Genomic DNA, 17,482 nt, shown 5'->3' on the forward strand with positions numbered 1-17,482 from the left:
CTGAGAGCGAAGGAGGTTTGTGGGCGGCAGCCTCGCAGGGGGTTACTGACGTCGTGTAGCGGTGAGTTAGTCCCCAGGCAGTGGCCTCAGCTTGTTCAGTGGCACCGCGGGTCCGCCTCCCAGACGTGAACCACGAACACAGAAAGCCCTCGTGTGACACCTGGCAGCAGGTAGGAGAAGAGCAGCGGTCCCTAGAGCTGCAGAAGAGAAGGGAGAGAAACCCAGGAAGCAGCGATCAACCCCAGCTGGTGTGGGCCGCACGCACAAGTCTTGGGCAAGAGAGAAGCCATGGCCATGAGTCACACACGCAAGGAGAACGGACCTGCCGAGGCAACCTCTGCTGCTGGCACAGCCCTCGAGGGGCTGAGAAAGGAGGAGGAGGGGAGCATCCGCCCTCTGTCCACGCTGTGAGAGTGAGGCGCAGAGCACCCCGCCCCCGCCCTCCCCGGCACCCCGAGAACCGCAGAAATCCTCCGCCTCAGCCCCTGGGTTCCTCGTGCGTCCTGAAATGGAAACGAGAACACCCTGCTCCCAGCCGCCCATCCCGTCCCACCAAGCACTGCCTTCTCGGTTAGCCACCCCTCCTCCATTCTCACTCGGGGAATCCTCGCTCCACGCTGCAGGGGGGCGCACCTGGGCTAATCCCCGCCCTGCTGCGACACGCGAGCCTCGCGCCGGGAACGCCCCGCGAGAACAACCGCGGAGGAAAAACTGCACCAGCAGGGGGAGCCAGAGTCCCGGCGACGCTGTGCTCATGCGGGGCCACGGGCCTGCGCCTCTCCCCGCCGGCCGAGGTCCCCCCGCCAGCCCCGGTCCCCCCGCGTGCCTTCTGCCCCAGCGATCTGTTTCCGAGCCTCTTGAGTTGCGTCAAACGTAACTTTTTGCATGCCCGGTTGAAATAGATACAAATGTAAAGTCAGTGGCATCTAAATTCCCTTTATTTCGCGGGGCATTTCAGCCTGGGAAGCAGGTCGCCGAGGCCCTTCAGGCTCCAGCGCCCAAGCAGTTTTGTTTCTGAGGCTTCGATTGCTCTGGTTTCACTGTGGTGGATGCTTGTGGGTTCCGTTGGCTACCCAGCGTCCACCTTTTCTTTCTGTGTCGGGTGACTCTTTTGTTGTCTCAGGTGTTGGTGGGGAACGGCTCCCTCCCGCTACAGAACCTGAAGTGGACAGGGAACCCCTCCCTCCGGTCCCCTGCGAGTTGGCATGAGAAGCTGGGGACCTGGTCTCAGCCAAGCGGATCCTGCCACCTGCGACTTAAACTTCACTGAGAATGCAGAGATGAGGGGACCACTGGGACAACAGGGCGCTGTGCCCGAGTGTGAACTTGTCAGCTAACTAGTCAGGACTAGTTTCTCTTCCTAGTCTCCTCTGGCCACTTTAGTGCTTGCTGTACACTCCTCCCTTCTGTGAGACTTGGGCTCCTTTCCCCAGATTCCCCAAACTCTCCCAGGACCCCCACGTCCCCCAGCAACCATTGCTTTACATATTATTGAACAGAAATGAGGCCATCACTAAAGTAACCACTGCCAGAGGGCCTGGGATTGCAGTGATTGCTTTGGGTAGGGGCCAGAGTTCTGTGAAGCACACAGAGGGCTGATTCCCCAGCAAAGGCAGGACTCAATGGACAGAGAAGAGGGGTGCGTGCTGGTGGGCAGACATCCATGATGTCTGCTGTCCTACCTGAGACTCTATTACTTAGGACTTGCTTAGTGTGTTGGGTTTGGTATTGTTCTACTCACTTATGTTCCTTTGGGTCTTGAGGAACACACACACACACACACACACACACACACACACACACATTACTTACACTGATGAAAAATTGAATAAAGATACCCCAGAACATAGGCTAGAAGAGAGACTTAGGGCTTCAGGAAAGAACTCAATGAACACTAAGAGGAGCTAGTTCCTTGGACCTTCACATGAGCTGTTTGATTATATCCAGAAATAACAAAGACACACTCTCACAACTTATGTTCCGAATTAATTAGCTTTTAAATTTTCTTAATACCCCCAAAGTATTCTTGACCCCCAATCTTCCAAACAAAGAATAAAATGAGGAAAAAACAAATTTAATACAAGCAGCAGTGGTGAGAATCCCACCCCAGCAACTGTCCAGGACCATTGGCCATCAGCCTTCCTGTGATGGTCACTGCAAGGAACAAAAACAGCTCCAGAAGACATGTGACATGAGGGAGTTTTCCATAACCTGACAGTTCCATGCCTAGAATTCTTTTTTTTTTTTCTTTAAGATTTTATTTATTTGACAGATAGAGATCACAAGTAGGCAGAGAGTTAGGCAGAGAGAAAGGGAAGCAGGCTCCCTGCTGAGCAGAGAGCCCGATGCAGGGCTCCATCCCAGGACAGTGGGACTATGACCCGAGCCGAAGGCAGAGGCTTTAACCCACTGAGCCACGCGGGTGCCCCCCTGCCTAGAATTTTGTATCACTCTCGCCTAAATTCCTCTCTCCTGAGCACCAGTCTCTGCTATGTTTCTAGTTTTCTTTGGCATGAGTGTTCCATCTTTCAAGGGATTTGCCTTCCTCCCTCTTGCTCTCCACAAGTGACATTTTGGCTCAGGGTGAACCTCAAATTTCATAATGGCAATGAGGAAGGATGGCCCAGTCCCTAAGCTGTCATCTTGTGTTTGTTGATATCCCGAGGTCTTGTCTCTCTTAAGGGCTGGAGCTCCCTGGCCTTGTGCCAGTGTCCACGGACATTGGTGAGTCTTGCCTCCCATTGTCCTGACCCAACCACTTTTTCAGGCTCTCGAGTCTTCTCAGCACCTCTATGTCCCTTCTTCGGAGTCCAAGACGTTCTCGCTGCATTCCTTGTTCTATTCTGAAGGGTCTGGGCCCCTGTGATGCTGCCTCGGGTCCAGGCATGCAAACAGTCCTCTCATCCACTGCTGACCCGTTTCCTGAGATGGTGTTGTTCTGGCACCGTCCTCAACACAGCCATTGCTAGGACGGTTGCAGCTGTCTTTGCCCTGCCCGGGAAAGCAGGAAGCAAGCCCACGTGCTCTGAGTTTCTATCTGCTGGTCGTCGTCACTCCTGTACATCAGAATGTTGGCCCCAAAGTGGGGGTCAGGGAACAGACCCTCACACGTGTTGGGTACTCACCAGCCCCCAAATCTCTCCAAGCCCCTTCCTAACCTGGAAGACATGACTGTATGTCCCATCCTGCAGTTGCTCTTCTCAGCGGCTCTTCAGATGCTCTATAATTAATTTTCTTTGTGTAATTCTCTGTGTTTGGAGGCATCGTGAGAATCCCTGTCTCATTCAAGTGCTTCATTCTTGCAGTGGAAAGCCAGGCCTCTCACTACTATCTTTTCTCCATCAGGCTCTAAAATGTCCCTTTTGAAAATCAAAATTGAGCTAGAACTTCTTTGCTCTAAACTGGATCCATCATCCCTCTGTAGGGCATGCACTTAGAAAACTATGCGGCTTGACAGTTGGGGGAGAGGGCTAGGGGAAAGAAATGAAAAGCATGTGATTTCTTATTAAACATTACCCCATCACCAAATTCTAGCTCTGTTCCTTTCTAACTGTGTGACCTTGGGAAAATTATTTATCTGGCTAGAGACTCAGTTATAATTTGTAAAATAGAAAAAATGAATAGGGCTTTATTCATGAATTTGTGGTGAGGATGAAATGAGATCATTCATTTAAAGTGCTCGTTGTAGGGGCACCTGGGTGGCTCAGTGGGTTAAAGCCTCTCCCTTCAGCTCTGGTCATGATCCCAGGGTCCTAAGATTGAGCCCCGCATCGGGCTCTCTGCTCAGCAGGGAGCCTGCTTCCCTTCCTCTCTCTCTGCCAGCTTCTCTGCCTACTTGTGATCTCTGTCAAATAAATACATAAAGGTAAGAAAGGAATGACCCCTTGAGCAACTGCTCCAGAGAGGGCTTGCGGGCCCGCATTCCCCCTGGCTAAGAAGTGAAGACAGGTGAAGCATTGGGGGCCACAAGTGCTGACAGCCTGTAAAGAAGAAAAAGAGGCTAAAGACAGAAGTGGTCACTGAGTAAGTCTGAGGTTTGTCTGCTCTTAGGGTGGGAGAAACATCCCATCCTCACAGAGCCAGAGTCTGAGGAGTCGATGGGGAAGGAACTGGAGAAAGCAGAGGGGAGACCATCTTGAGGTGGCCTGAGGAGAGATGCCCAGATTCAGATGGGAGCATTAGGCTGGAGCTCGGAAAGCAAGAGGGAAGGAGACAGAGTGGGTGCGGTTGTTCATAAGTGTGTAGAATTGGTGGTGGAAGCTGGGTACATTCCCAGCTGCTGGATTCTCTTCTGTGAAGTCATAGGCAGGGCCGTCTCCTTCAGAGAGATGGGGTGTGTATAAAGGGCTGGAGGTGACACGGGGTGGATGGTTGGGTGTCCACTGAGAAGGTGTACTGCCGCACTCACTGATCTATCTAAGAAGGCAAACTATCATCACATGCTGTTTTGAAAATGAAAAACTTGAAATGTGGGAAGGATATTTTGGGGGGCTTCACAGTGGAGACTGTATTTATCCCACTGGCTATAAGCACTACATTGGAACACATGCATAAAGAAAGGAGTGTTCTATGACATTTGGCGCGACAGGATTTTATCTACCCAGGTTTTTACAGTCGTAAGCCCTCCCCAAACCCCAATTATGTAAGCTCTTTAATGTTTTAATATTAAACTAAAGTTTCCTGGTTAAAAAAAAAAAAAGCAACAACAAACTGAGTGAATGGATCCCAGATTTTCTACAAGAATCTGATGTTCCCTTGACTTTCAAAATATATCCATCTACCACCAGGTGGTGTTTTGTTCAATTAATTCAAAAGTAAAATTTTCACTTGATTCCTTTCAGAAGGAAAATGTACTGAAAAGTAAACATGATACCAGCTGCATTTCAATCCTAATATTTACTTTCTGACTAACTCCAATTTTCTGGACTAGTGATGGTATAAATGAAAACTGTGCTTTCCCTAAGTGTTGCACACTGTTCCATCTGTCTTTAAATATAGTGGAAATGAGTAGGTCTCTTTTTCTCCCCTCTAAAGGACCCAGGAAATGGCATGATGCAGGAGGCAGGCCCTCTGAGGAAGAGAAGCATGAATGTTGCCTGAGAGACCACTTTGTGTTTACAATGCTTATACCTTTCTTATAAAATGAAAATTTTGTATTTAAAACATCAAAATCCCTTTGGGGTGCCTGGGTGGCTCAATCGGTTAAGCGTCTGCCTTCAGCTCAGGTCATGATCCCAGAGTCCGGGGATCGAGTCCTACATCTGCAGGGAGCCTAATTCTCCCTCTCCCTCTGCCTGCTGTTCCCCCTGCTTGTGCTCTGTTAACTTAAATAAATACAATTAAAAAAAATCAAATTCCCTTTTAAATGAAAAATATTGACTGTTTTTTTTTTACCTCCTTATTTAAAAGTGCTTTTTTTAAACCTCCTTATTTAAAAGTGCCTACCACTCCTAAGGTAAACATACTAAGTCTGCAACAAATTCATTACTTAATTAAAACCAGGCACCTGGGTGGCTTAGTCAGTTAAGCATTCTGCTCCTACTTTCAGCTCAGGTGATGGTCTCAGTGCCCTGAGGTGGAGCCCCACATTGGCTTCCCCCACAACATGGAGTCTGCCTGGGATTCTCTCTCCGTCTCTTTCTGCCCCTCCACACAACCCCCGTGCAAGCTCTCTCTCGAATAAATAAATCTTAAAAAAAAAAACAAAACCCTAACTTTATTAGAAACCAACATTATGGATCTCTCTTTTTTTTTTTTTTTTTTTTTAAAAGGGTATCACTCAGCCACAGCCAGATGGAAGAGAGGCAGAGGACAGGGTATGGGGGTGACCAACCCGGAAGCTCTCCAATAACCCTCCTCTGGGTGTTTTTTTTTTTTTTTTAATTTTATTTATTTATTTGACGGACAGAGAGATCACAAGTAGGCAGAGAGGAGGAAGCAGGCTCCCCACCAAGCAGAGAGCCCGATGTGGGACTCGATCCCAGGACCCTGAGATCATGACCTGAGCCAAAGGCAGAGGCCTAACCCACTGAGCCACCCGGGCGCCCCCGATTATGGATCTCTTATGAAAGTACTCCCAGCTAGAATAACTATTTAGGTAAAATAAATACATTTTCTCTCATCAGAAATAGCAAAATAGGATTTTATGTAAGAACCCAAAGACTTCCTTTCCCTCTGTGTCCAACCTGGGTTGCAACCCCAAGTCTGCTGATTACCAGCTCCATGACCTTGGACAAGCCTCTCCTACTCTAAACCGAGGCTCTTCTGCCCATAATGCCAATATTTGTCTCCCAAGACCATTAGGGTGAACAAAAAAAATTTTTTTAATGTTGGGAAGGTTTAGGTACAGAATGCTTGATAAATAGCAGATATTAAGTACAAGCACATTTTTTCTTTTAGAATCAGTGATAATTCTGCTTGAAAATGCTACATAACAGAGGAGCTATGTAGGCTCTCTCATTCGCTTTCCCCCTTCTGCTTGGTTCAGGTGCAGATCAGACCCCCGGGTGAGGCTCCATCCCTTCTCCATTGTCCTAAGAACTCCCAGCACTTTCACCATTTTGTGATGTTCTTTGACTTTGCTGAGAAGTGACATGGGCAGGGACCCCATAACTTCCCCCGACTCCAGCCATCTTTACTGCCACCCAAAGCCTGTTCCCCTTTCAAATGAGCCCCATTCTCTGTCATCTCATGTCATCCAACTCCCCCACTTCCCAGCATCTACTGTTTCTCAGACTGGAGCACCCACAACAGCTCAGTCTGCTTTCCCCCGTCCCTTCTAGACTTCCATGAAACAAAATCACCTGATCTTATGACCCTCGGGGAAACAGGGTCAGCAAAGTCCTGAAATCACCCAATATATTCCAAATTTATGCTAACTCCTCCCCTAACCTCACCGACAAAGATGCCCCTGGGACCCCACAGCAGATGCTGGAGGAGTGCACAGGGTCAGGGCCATTGGCAAGAAACAAACCAACTTTGAGGACTTTTGAGAACCACACGTTTACCCCAGGACTCTATCCCAAGCCCCAGCTTGGTGGACTTGGGGCTTTCCCTCCAGTGTACCCAAACCTACTTTTACACAGTTGAAAGAGCTCTTCTAAATCAGTGATTGAATACATTGCCTTCCTCCCCTGGCTGCCCAGATGGGCAAAGAACCAAAATCTGTCTATTGGAGAAGCCCCAGCCCCGGGCTGTGCACACTGTGCCTGGGCCGCTTCCTCTTGTCGCAGGAGGCGGGCTGGTGAGAAGGTCCTAGACCTAGAGCCTCTTTGGTAAGGGTGATGGCAGGTGATGTTAGGTGAACCAGAGCACGCCGGCCCAGCTGACTGCCTGTGGCAATGGCATCTAGTTACAGAGTCCGAGGAGAGCTTAAGACGAAGCGAGAGCTAAGAGGCCACAAGGACTTTCTGATGGTCACTGGCCATGTCAGCCTGCTGTGTGGGGCTGTGTTCTCAGGCTGGGCACTCCCCCACACCAGCCCTTCTGACTGGCAGGTATACCGGAAGTCTGCCATATAATGTCAGGAGAGCTCCAAAGGACATCTAACTTCAAATCCAACTCTTTGCTGTGGGAATGGGATTCTTCTTTATTCATGGCACTGGTCTTTATAGCTCCACTAGGTATTAACATATTTCAAATATTGGGGTGCTTGGGTGGCTCAGTGGGTTAAGCGTCTTGATTTCAGCTCAGGTCATGATCTCAGGGTTGTGAGACTGAGCCCCATGTTGGGCTCACGCCGGGTGTGGAGCCTGCTTGAAATTCTCTCTCTCCCTCTGCCCCTTCCCCCTGCTGCACACTCTCTAAAAAAAATTCACATATTATATATCTATTTTTACGTATGGGGAAGAGATAGGGTTTCGTTCTACGTTAGCTCTACCTGCCATCCTGAAGTTCTCCCCAACAATAACAAACATAGAATTCCAAAATAAAAAAAAAAAAGTTAATTGGGAAAGCACTAGTTTTATTTTCTTTTAAAATATATTTATTTCATCTTACCCTACTCATCTTTTTACATAGTTATGATTAGAACATAAATCATTTTAATTCTTGTTTAATATTCACTCGGTTTCCAGGCAATGCTTTTGTAGTGAATTTCTTAGTAGCTTCTGCGTGTTCATCAAGTAGAACATAATCTAATTTACAGTTAGATTTGATCTTAAGATCTTGAAATTATTAAAAAATTCCTAACTATGACTCTCCTTCTAAATACAATTTTTGTAGTAGACTTTCCATTTAGGAAGATACAACAGTTCTTGTAAGTTTTAGAAAGAAGTTCTATACTTTGAAAGGAGTTGCTTAAATTGGGTCTATTTTGGTTTGTCTTGAAGGAGTACAATGTAGTGCTAGATCGACACCTTTCCTCTGTCCAAAGGAGTATTTATATTTAACTCAAATGAAAGAGTGGATCTCAGAAGCGTGATGAATGTTAGAGAAACCGGTCCACAATGGCATTTTAGGGCATCAAATCCCTGGCCATTTATTTCAAATACTAGTCAACTACATCTGCTCTTGCTACAAATATTTGCAATTACTTAAGAGTATGAATAGCCTCATGAGAAGTAACATAAGGGGACAGGAATTTGGTCATGCTGTTTGAGTGACCTCAGCCCTACAACTCTAGGAAACTGAATTCTGTAAATAGCAGTGAGTTGGGACGAGGATATGAAGTCTCGAGTGGGATTACAGGCCCAGCCAACAGCTTGATTTCAGCCTTTGAGACTTAAAGCAGAAGCCAGCACTGCCATGCCCAGACTTCTAAAAAACCGAGATAATAAATAGGTATTATTATAAGGTGATAAGTTTGTGGTAATTTGTTGTACAAATAGAAAATGAATGCATCTGGGCGCCTGGGTGGCTCAGTTGCAGTTGGTTCGGCTCAGGTCATGATCCTGGGGTTCCAGGATGGAGTCCCGCATTGGGCTCCCAGCTCCACGGGGAGTCTGCTTCTCCCTCTGACCTTCTCCTCACTCATGCTCTCTCTCACTGTCTCTCTCTCAAATAAATAAATAAAATATTAAAAAAAAGAAAAAGAAAATGAATGCATCTTTTACCCAGTGCTTTTTGTTTTATTGAGTTATCATTGACATTTAACATGAAATTAGTTTCAGGCGTACAACATAACGATTTAATATTTGTACATACTGCAAAATGATCACCACAGTAAGTCCAGTTAATATCCATCACCATACATGGTTATCACATCTTTTTCTTAGGATAAGAACTTTTAATATTTATTCCCTTAGCACCTTTCATATATACAGTGCAATATTATTAACTAATAGTCACATGCTGTATGTTATATCCCCACTGGATTGCAAGTTTGTACATTTTGACCCCTTGTACCCATTTTGACCGTCTCCCCACATCCCTCTGTCTGGCAACTATCAGTCTGTTCTCTGTATCTATGAGCTCAGGGTATGTTTTTATTTTATGAAGATTCCAAATAAAAGTGAGATCATACAGTATTTGTCTAGGTCTGACTTATTTCATTTAGCATAATGCCCTCAAGGTTCATCCATGTTGTCACAAATAGCAAGATTTTCTTCACTTTTTATGTACTCCATTGTGTGTATATATAAACACTGGATGTATACACACATTCATCCATCTAAGAACACCAAGGTTATCCCCATAGACTGGCTACTCTAAGTAATGCTGTAATGAACATGAGGGTACATCTATTTTTTTCAAGCCAGTGTTTTAATTTTCTTTGGATAAATACCCAGAAGTAGAGTTGTGGATCATATGGTATTTCTCTATTTTTTTTTTTTTTTGAGGAACCCCGAAATAGTTCTCCACAATGGCCACACCAATGTACATTCCCAACAGTACACAAGGGTTCCCTTTTTCTCCATATTCTCACATTTCTCCACATTATCCTCATTATTTCCTTCTGATAATAGCCATTCAAAAGTGGTATCTCATCGTGGTTTTAATTTGCATTTCCTTGATGATTTGTGATATTGGCCATCTTTATGTCTTCTTTGAAAAAATGTCTATTTGGTTCCTCTGCTATTTTTCTATCAGATTTTGGGTTTTCACTATTGAGTAGGAGTTCTTATACTTACTTTGTATGAGTTCCTGATATATTTTGGATATTTCTCCTGATCAGACATATGATTTGCAAATATCTTTTTCCCATTCTATAGATTGACTTTTCATTTTGATGGTTTTCTTTGCTGAGCAGAAACCTTTCAGTTTGATGTAGTCCCACTGGTTTATTATTTTATTTTATGTTTTTAAGATTTTATTTCTTTAAAGGAGAGAGAGAGAGTGGGAGGGAGAGCATGAGAAGGGAGAGGATCAGAGGGAGAAGCAGACTCCCTGCTGAGCAGGGAGCCCGATGCAGGACTCGATCCCAGGACTCCAGAATCACGACCTGAGTGAGAGGCTGTAGCCCAACCAACTGAGCCACCTAGGCAACCCAGCACTGGTTTATTTTCACTTTTGCTGCCTTTGCCTTTGATGTCAAATCCAAAAACTCATCATCAACACTGATGTCGAGAGCTTACTGCCTATGTTTTCTTCTAAGAATTTTATGAGTTAATTTTAGTGTATGGTTTAAGATAGTGGTCATTTCATTCTCTTGCTTGTGACCCTCCAGTTCTCCCAACACCATTTCTTGAAGAAATTATTGTCCTTTCCCCATTGTATATTCTTGGCTTCCTTGTTGTAAATTAATTGACCTTATGTGCATACCGTACTTCTGGGCTCTCAATTCTGTTCCATTGATGTGTCTGTTTTTATGACATATCATACTGTTTCAATTATAGCTTTGTAATGTAATTTGAAATCAAGGAGAATGATGCCTCAGCTTTGCTCTTCTTTCTCAAGATTGTTTTAGCTATTTGGGGTCTTTTGTGTTTCCACACAAATTTTAGAATTGTGTTTTCTATTTCTGTGAAATTTTGTAGGCATTGCTTTGAGTCTATAGATTGCTTTGGGTAGTATGGACATTTTAACAATCTTTATTCTTCCAGTTTGTGAGTACAGAATATCTTTCCATTTATTTGTGTCTTCTTCGGTTTCTTTCATCAACATTGTATAGTTTTCAGCATATAGGTTTTTTGCCTCCTTGGTTAAGTTTATTCCCAGGTATTTTATTCTTTTTTTTTATTTTTTAAATTTTTTATTTATTTTTTTATTCTTGTTGATGCAACTATAAATGTGATGGCTTTCTTAATTTCTTTCTTCATTGTTAGTGTATAGAAAGGCAAAAGATCTTTGTGTATTCATTTTGTAACCTGCAACTTTACTGATTTCAATTATAAGTTCTCAAAGGTTTTTTTTTGGTTGAGTCTTAGGGTTGGGTTTTGTATATTATGTCATCTGTATGTCGTGACAATTTCACTTCTTCCTTTGCAATCTGGATGCCTTTTCTTTGTCTTGCCTAGTTGCTCTGGTTAGGAATTCCAGTACTATGTTGAATAAAAGAGCAGACTGGCATCTTTACCTTGTTCCTGATCTTACAGAAAAAACTTTCAGCTTTTCACTCCTGAGTATGATGTTAGTTGTGGGCTTGTCAGATATGACCTTTATTATATTCAGGTAGTTTTTCTTGTATACTCACTTTGAGAGGTTTTATCATAAATGGATGTTGAATTTTGTCAAATGCTTTTTCCAGCATCTTTTGGGATGATCATGTGATTTTTACTATTCATTTTTTAATGTGGCCTATTGCATTGACTTGCATGCCTGGAATAAATCCCACTTAATCATGAAGTATGATTCTTTTTTTTTTTTTTAAGACTTTATTTTTATTTATGAGAGAGAGAGAAACATAAAGCAAATGTGAGTGCAGGGGGAGGAGCAGAGGGAGAGAGACAAGCAGGATCCACACTGAGAGTGGAGCCCAACATGGGACTGGATCTCAAGACCCTGAGATCATGACCTGAGCTGAAACCAAGAGTCAGATGCTTAACTGACTGAGTCACCAGATGCCCCTGTATGATTCTTTTAATGTCTTGTTGAATTTGGTTGGCTAATATTTTGTTGAAGATTTCTGTATCTATGTTCATAAGGCACAGGGACCTGTATTTTCTTGTGACACCCCTGTCTGGTTTTGGTGCCATGTTGTTTATTCTCCACATAGTTTTGAATTTTAGAATTCTATTTTCTAAAAAAATTATCTCTTTATCAAGTTCTTCAGTTATTTCAATGGAGTTGTTATTTTACTATTTTATATCTCTGCTGAATTTAATCCCCTTTCCTCCCTAAGGTTGTTTACCTGTTTATTCAAGTAGAACATTATAAACAGAAAAGTACACCAACCATAATCCTTTCTTTCAGTTTTTAAACTATTTCTTACCCAGGGTTTTGTCTTTCCCTCCCTTCCTTCCTTCCTCAAAGCCAACTTTGGGTGTTGTTACTCCTTTCATTTTTTAAAATATACATTTCCACTGGTATTGTCCTTTAAAAATTATCCTTTTTAAAGTATTCTTTGTTATTATTTTCATAACTTAGATTGTTAGCCCATTTTTAGCCTTTCTTCTTTTCCTTCCATCTATGCACTATATGTACTAATTTAGCAGGAAGCCACAGGTTTTGACATGTTGGGTTTTCAATCTTTTATCTTTGCCTTCACTCTTAAGTAACAGTTAAGTAACAGAATTCTGGGTTGACTGTCATTTATTTCTGTTTTTCAATTTTTAAAATAAGCTTTTTCTGGGAAAAATTCAAAAACGCCAAGTAGAGAAATAATACTCTTGTATTAGAAATTAGCAAGGATTCTTCAGCACTTTGAAGATACTCCCTTTTTTTCTGACCTCTGTTTTAAGTCCATTGTCATTTGTTGGTTCTTATTCCTCTGTGGGACAGTATCTTTCCTCTGCTTTTAAGATTTCTTTGTCTTTGGTGTTCTAAAGTATTAACATGATGTGTCCAGAAGAGATTTAAATTTATGTGAACTGTTTCTTGACTTTGAGGATTCATGTCTTTAATGTATTGTAGATAATATTGTCATTATCTCTTTGAATATAATCTCTCCCATTCTTTTAATTCTTTCCTTCTGGAATTCCTATTAGACTCATGTAGCAGCTTCTTATTCTACTGTCTCACAACCTCTCCTATTTCCTTAGCTCTTGATACACTGTATAATTTCTTCGGGTCTGATTTGAGTTTACTATTCTCTGCTTCTAGTCTACAGTTAACATACACTGACCTTTTAATTTTTTTAAAGATTTTAAAAGATTTGACAGAGAGAGAGGGGAAAAGAGAGAGAGAGAGAGAGAGAGAGAGAACAAGCACAATCAGGCAGAGTGGTAGGCAAAGGGAGAAGGAGAAGCAGAATCCCCGCCGAGCATGGAGCCCGACATGGGGCTTGATCCCAGGATCCTACGATCATGACCTGAGCCAAAGGCAGCCACTTAATGATTGGGCCACCCAGGTGCTCCCTGAGGTTGATTTCTTACTTAAAATGAGGATAGGGGAGCCTGGGTGGCTCAGTTAATTGAGCATCTGACTCTCGACTTTGGCTCAAGTCATGATCTCAGGGTTGTTGGATTGAACCCCACGCTGGACTCCCCACTGAGTGTGGAGTCTGCTTGGGAATCTCTCTCTCCCTCTGCCCCTCCCCCATGCACACACTCTTTCTCTCCGAAATGAATAAATAAATCTTAAAAAAAAAAATGAGGTAATGCCATCTTCACAATTCAGAGGTTCTAATAAATTAGTATCTATAAAAGTACTTAATATATTGTAGAGCACCACAGAAATGAATTATACTATCTTAGTTCTCTTCTGACCACTCTGCCTTTTCTCTCCTATTATATGGTAATATTCAAGACTTGATCTTCTGTCTGTCTTCCATTACATCTTGTCTTTCAAATAATTCAAGGTAATTAATTCAGTCTCAGGATTTTAATTATCAACTTCTAAATCTGTTGTCAATTCTTTTTTCTTACTAAAACAACAGTACCATCATAGAGTTTTGATGATGGCTGAATGAGATAAATGGAGGTACCCTAGTAAACAATATACTCAATAGAGACTATTATTACATTTTTATGTGCTTACCGGATATTTACATTTTTAAAAATTCCAGCATAATATACGGTGTTATATTAGTTTCAGTTGTGCAATATAGTTGTTCAACAATTCTATACATTACTCAGTGCTCATTCCGGTGGGTACTCTTAAACCCCTCCACCTATTTCAACCACTGCCCCTGACCTCTTTTCTGGTAACCACCAGTTCTCTATATTTGAGAGTTTTGTTTGTTTTTTGGTTCTTTTTTTCCTTGTTCATTGGTTTTCTCAAATTCCACGAGTGAAATCATATGGTATTTTTCTCTTTTATTTCAGTTAGCATTATGCCCTTTAGATCCATCCAAGTTGTTGCAAATGGCACGATTTCATTCTTTTTTATGGCAGGGTAATATTCCACGGGACACACACACACACACACACACACACACACACACACACACACACACCCCTATATACCACTTCTTTATCCATTCACCTATCAATGGACTTGGTTTGCTTTCATGATTTGGCTATTGTAAATAATGTTGCAATAAATATCTGGGTGCATGTATCTTTTTGAATTAGTGTTTTTGTATTCTTTGGGTAAGTACCCAGCAGTGGAATTACTGGATCATATGGTATTTCTATTTTTAACTTTTTTTTTTTTTAAAGATTTTATTTATTTGTCAGAGAGAGAGAAGGAGAGAGAGCAAGCACAGGCAGACAGAATGGCAGGCAGAGGCAGAGGGAGAAGCAGGCTCCCTGATGAGCAAGGAGCCCGATGTGGGACTCGATCCCAGGACGCTGGGATCATGACCTGAGCCGAAGGCAGCTGCTTAACCAACTGAGCCACCCAGGCGTCCCTCTATTTTTAACTTTTTGAGGAAACTCCATACTGTTTTCCACAGTAGCTGCACCAGTTTGCATTCCCACCAAAGTGCAAAAGGGTTCCTTTTCCTCCACATCCTTGCCAACACTTGTTTTGATTCTTGTTGTTTTGATTTGCATTTCCCTGATGATGAGTGATGCTGAGAGTCTTCTTATGTGTCTGTTGGCCATCTGTATGTCTTCTCTGGAGAAATGTCTGTTCATGTCTTCTGCCCATTTTTTTTTAAAGATTTTATTTATTTTTTTGACAGATTGAGGAGCTCACAAGTAGGCAGAGAGGCAGGCAGAGGGGGAAGCAGGCTCCCCGCCAAGCAGCAAGCCCGATGTGGGGCTTGATCCCAGGACTCTGAGATCATGACCTGAGCTGAAGGCAGATGCTCAACCCACTGAGCCACCCAGGCGCCCCATCTTCTGCCCATTTTTAAACTGGATTATTTACTTTTGGGTGTTGTGTAAATTCTTTATATATTTTTTATATTGTTCCCTTATCAGATATATCATTTGCAAATACCTTCTCCCATTCTGTAGGTTGTCTTTTTGTTTTGTTGATAGTTTGCTGTGCAGAAGCTTTCTTATTTTGATGTAGTCCCAATAGTTTACTTTTGCTTTTGATTCCCTTGCCTTAGAAGACATATCTAGAAAAATGTCACTATGGCTCATGTCAGAGAAATACTGCCTATGCTCTCTTCCAGGATTTTTATGGTTTAAGGTCACTCATTTAGAACTTTAATTCATTTTGAGTTTGTGTATAAGAAAGTGGTCCAGTTTCCTTTTTTTGCATGCAGCTATCCAATTTTCCAAATATCATTTGAAGAGACTGTCTTTGCCCCATTTTATATTCTTGCCTTTTTTTTGTTATTGATTAACCATGTAATTGTGGGCTTATTTCTGGGCTCTCTATTCTGTCCTTTTGATCTATGTGTCTATTTTTGTACCATTCCATATTGTTTTGATTACTATAGCCTTGTGGTATTTCTTGAAATCTTGGGATTGTGATACTTCCAGTTTTGTTTTTTCAAGATTGCTTTGGCTATTTCGGGTCTTTTTTTTTTTTTGGATTTAATGTCTGATCTTATTTGTCACTCTTAGAAAATCTCATTTTTGACTGGACTCAGACTTAGAGGTAGAAGCTCTCAGAGAGGACAGCCTCTGTCTCTTGGCAATCTGTTCCTGGCGTTTTTCTTTGGCCTCCTTCATTCTCTTGGCCCAAAGTTTAGCATATTCTGCAGCCTCTTCCTTGTTTTTCTTAGTGCGCTGTTTCTTCAAAGCAATACGCCAACGTTTGTGTTGGAGGACATATGGAGTATCTTGGGCGTTTTGGTTCTAGGTTTCTTACCTTCTTTGTTTAAGGGCTTTCTCACAACATACTGGCGGACATCATCTTCTTTAGAGAGAATGAAGTTTGCGGATTCTGCTGGCTCTTTTGGGCCCCAGGCATCAAGGCACAGTAGTATCAGCAGGAATATCCTTCTCCCCTTTCTTTACAATGACCAAGTAGAGAACACTGAGATTGGCATCCATGATGCAACCCCAAACAGATTTGCGCTTTCTCTTTCCCGTTCTCCTTGGTCTGTAGCAGGAATGCCCCTTACTCAGCAGCAGGTGGACACAGCCATGGGTCAAGACACCCTGCTTCATGGGAAAGCCTTGTCATTGTCACCGATTCGGACCACATAACCCTTCCATTCTTCACCAAGGGTGTCAGCAGCAACTTCTGTGGCCATACGCTTCTCATAAAAGGTACAAAGTTTGCGTTCATCGTCCACTTCAATGAGTTTCTGGCAGCCAGTAGCTGGGAAAGAGATGTTCAGCTTCATCCTGAAGCAGCCTACCGCCTCCGAGGCGCCACGAAAAAAAGCTATTTCGGGTTTTTTGTGTTCCATACAAATTTTCGTATTTGTTCTAGTTCCGTGAACAATGTTGTTGTTATTTTGATAGGGATTGCATTAGATCTATAGATTGTTTTGGGTAGTATGTTAACAATATTTGTTCTCCCAATCCATAAGCATAAAATATCTTTCCAATTGTTTGTGTCATCTTCAGTTACTCTCACTGATGTTTTATAGTTTCCAGAGTACAGGTCTTCCACCTCCTTGGTTAAGTTTATTCCTAGGTACTTTACTCTTTTTGATGCAATAAGAAATGGAATTGTTTTCTTAATTTCTCTTTCAGCTACTTCATTATTAGTGTATAGAAATGCAACAGATTTCTGTATGTTGATTTTGTATCCCGTGACCTTACTGAATTCATTCATAGCTTCTAGCAGTTTTTTGGTGTAGTCTGGACATTTAATCTCCAAAATACTAAACACCCATCCTTCCCAAATTAGCTCCCTTTCCCAACTTACTTATTCTTGTGACACCACTAATCTTTTCATGCCTGAAAAATGGAGTCTTCTTCCTTTGCTTTTCATAATTTCCCTTTTAGTAGATTAATTCCGTAGGTACTTCTTGCAAAATATTTCCTACACCTATTCCTTTTGCTACTTATTGGCCCTTCTTCCCTAGTCCTTATTACAACTCATGCCTGAATTACTGCAACTTGGTAGTCGGTTTCCATGTGGGCCAGCCTTCCTACTATTGTCTGTTCCTTAAAACACTTTCCTAATGTCCCCTTTCTGAAAGTCA

At 42.6% G+C, this 17,482-nt stretch overlaps 1 pseudogene; it reads right to left on the reverse strand.

Annotated features, from left to right (window-relative positions):
- Positions 1-15,913: 15,913 nt before the first annotated feature.
- LOC111142851 lies at positions 15,914-16,783 on the reverse strand (annotated as a pseudogene).
- Between the last annotated feature and the right edge of the window lie 699 nt (positions 16,784-17,482).

Source organism: Enhydra lutris, unplaced genomic scaffold (assembly GCF_002288905.1).
Source record: "Enhydra lutris kenyoni isolate GAN:26980312 unplaced genomic scaffold, ASM228890v2 scaffoldscaffold1, whole genome shotgun sequence".
Taxonomy (NCBI): domain Eukaryota; kingdom Metazoa; phylum Chordata; class Mammalia; order Carnivora; family Mustelidae; genus Enhydra; species Enhydra lutris.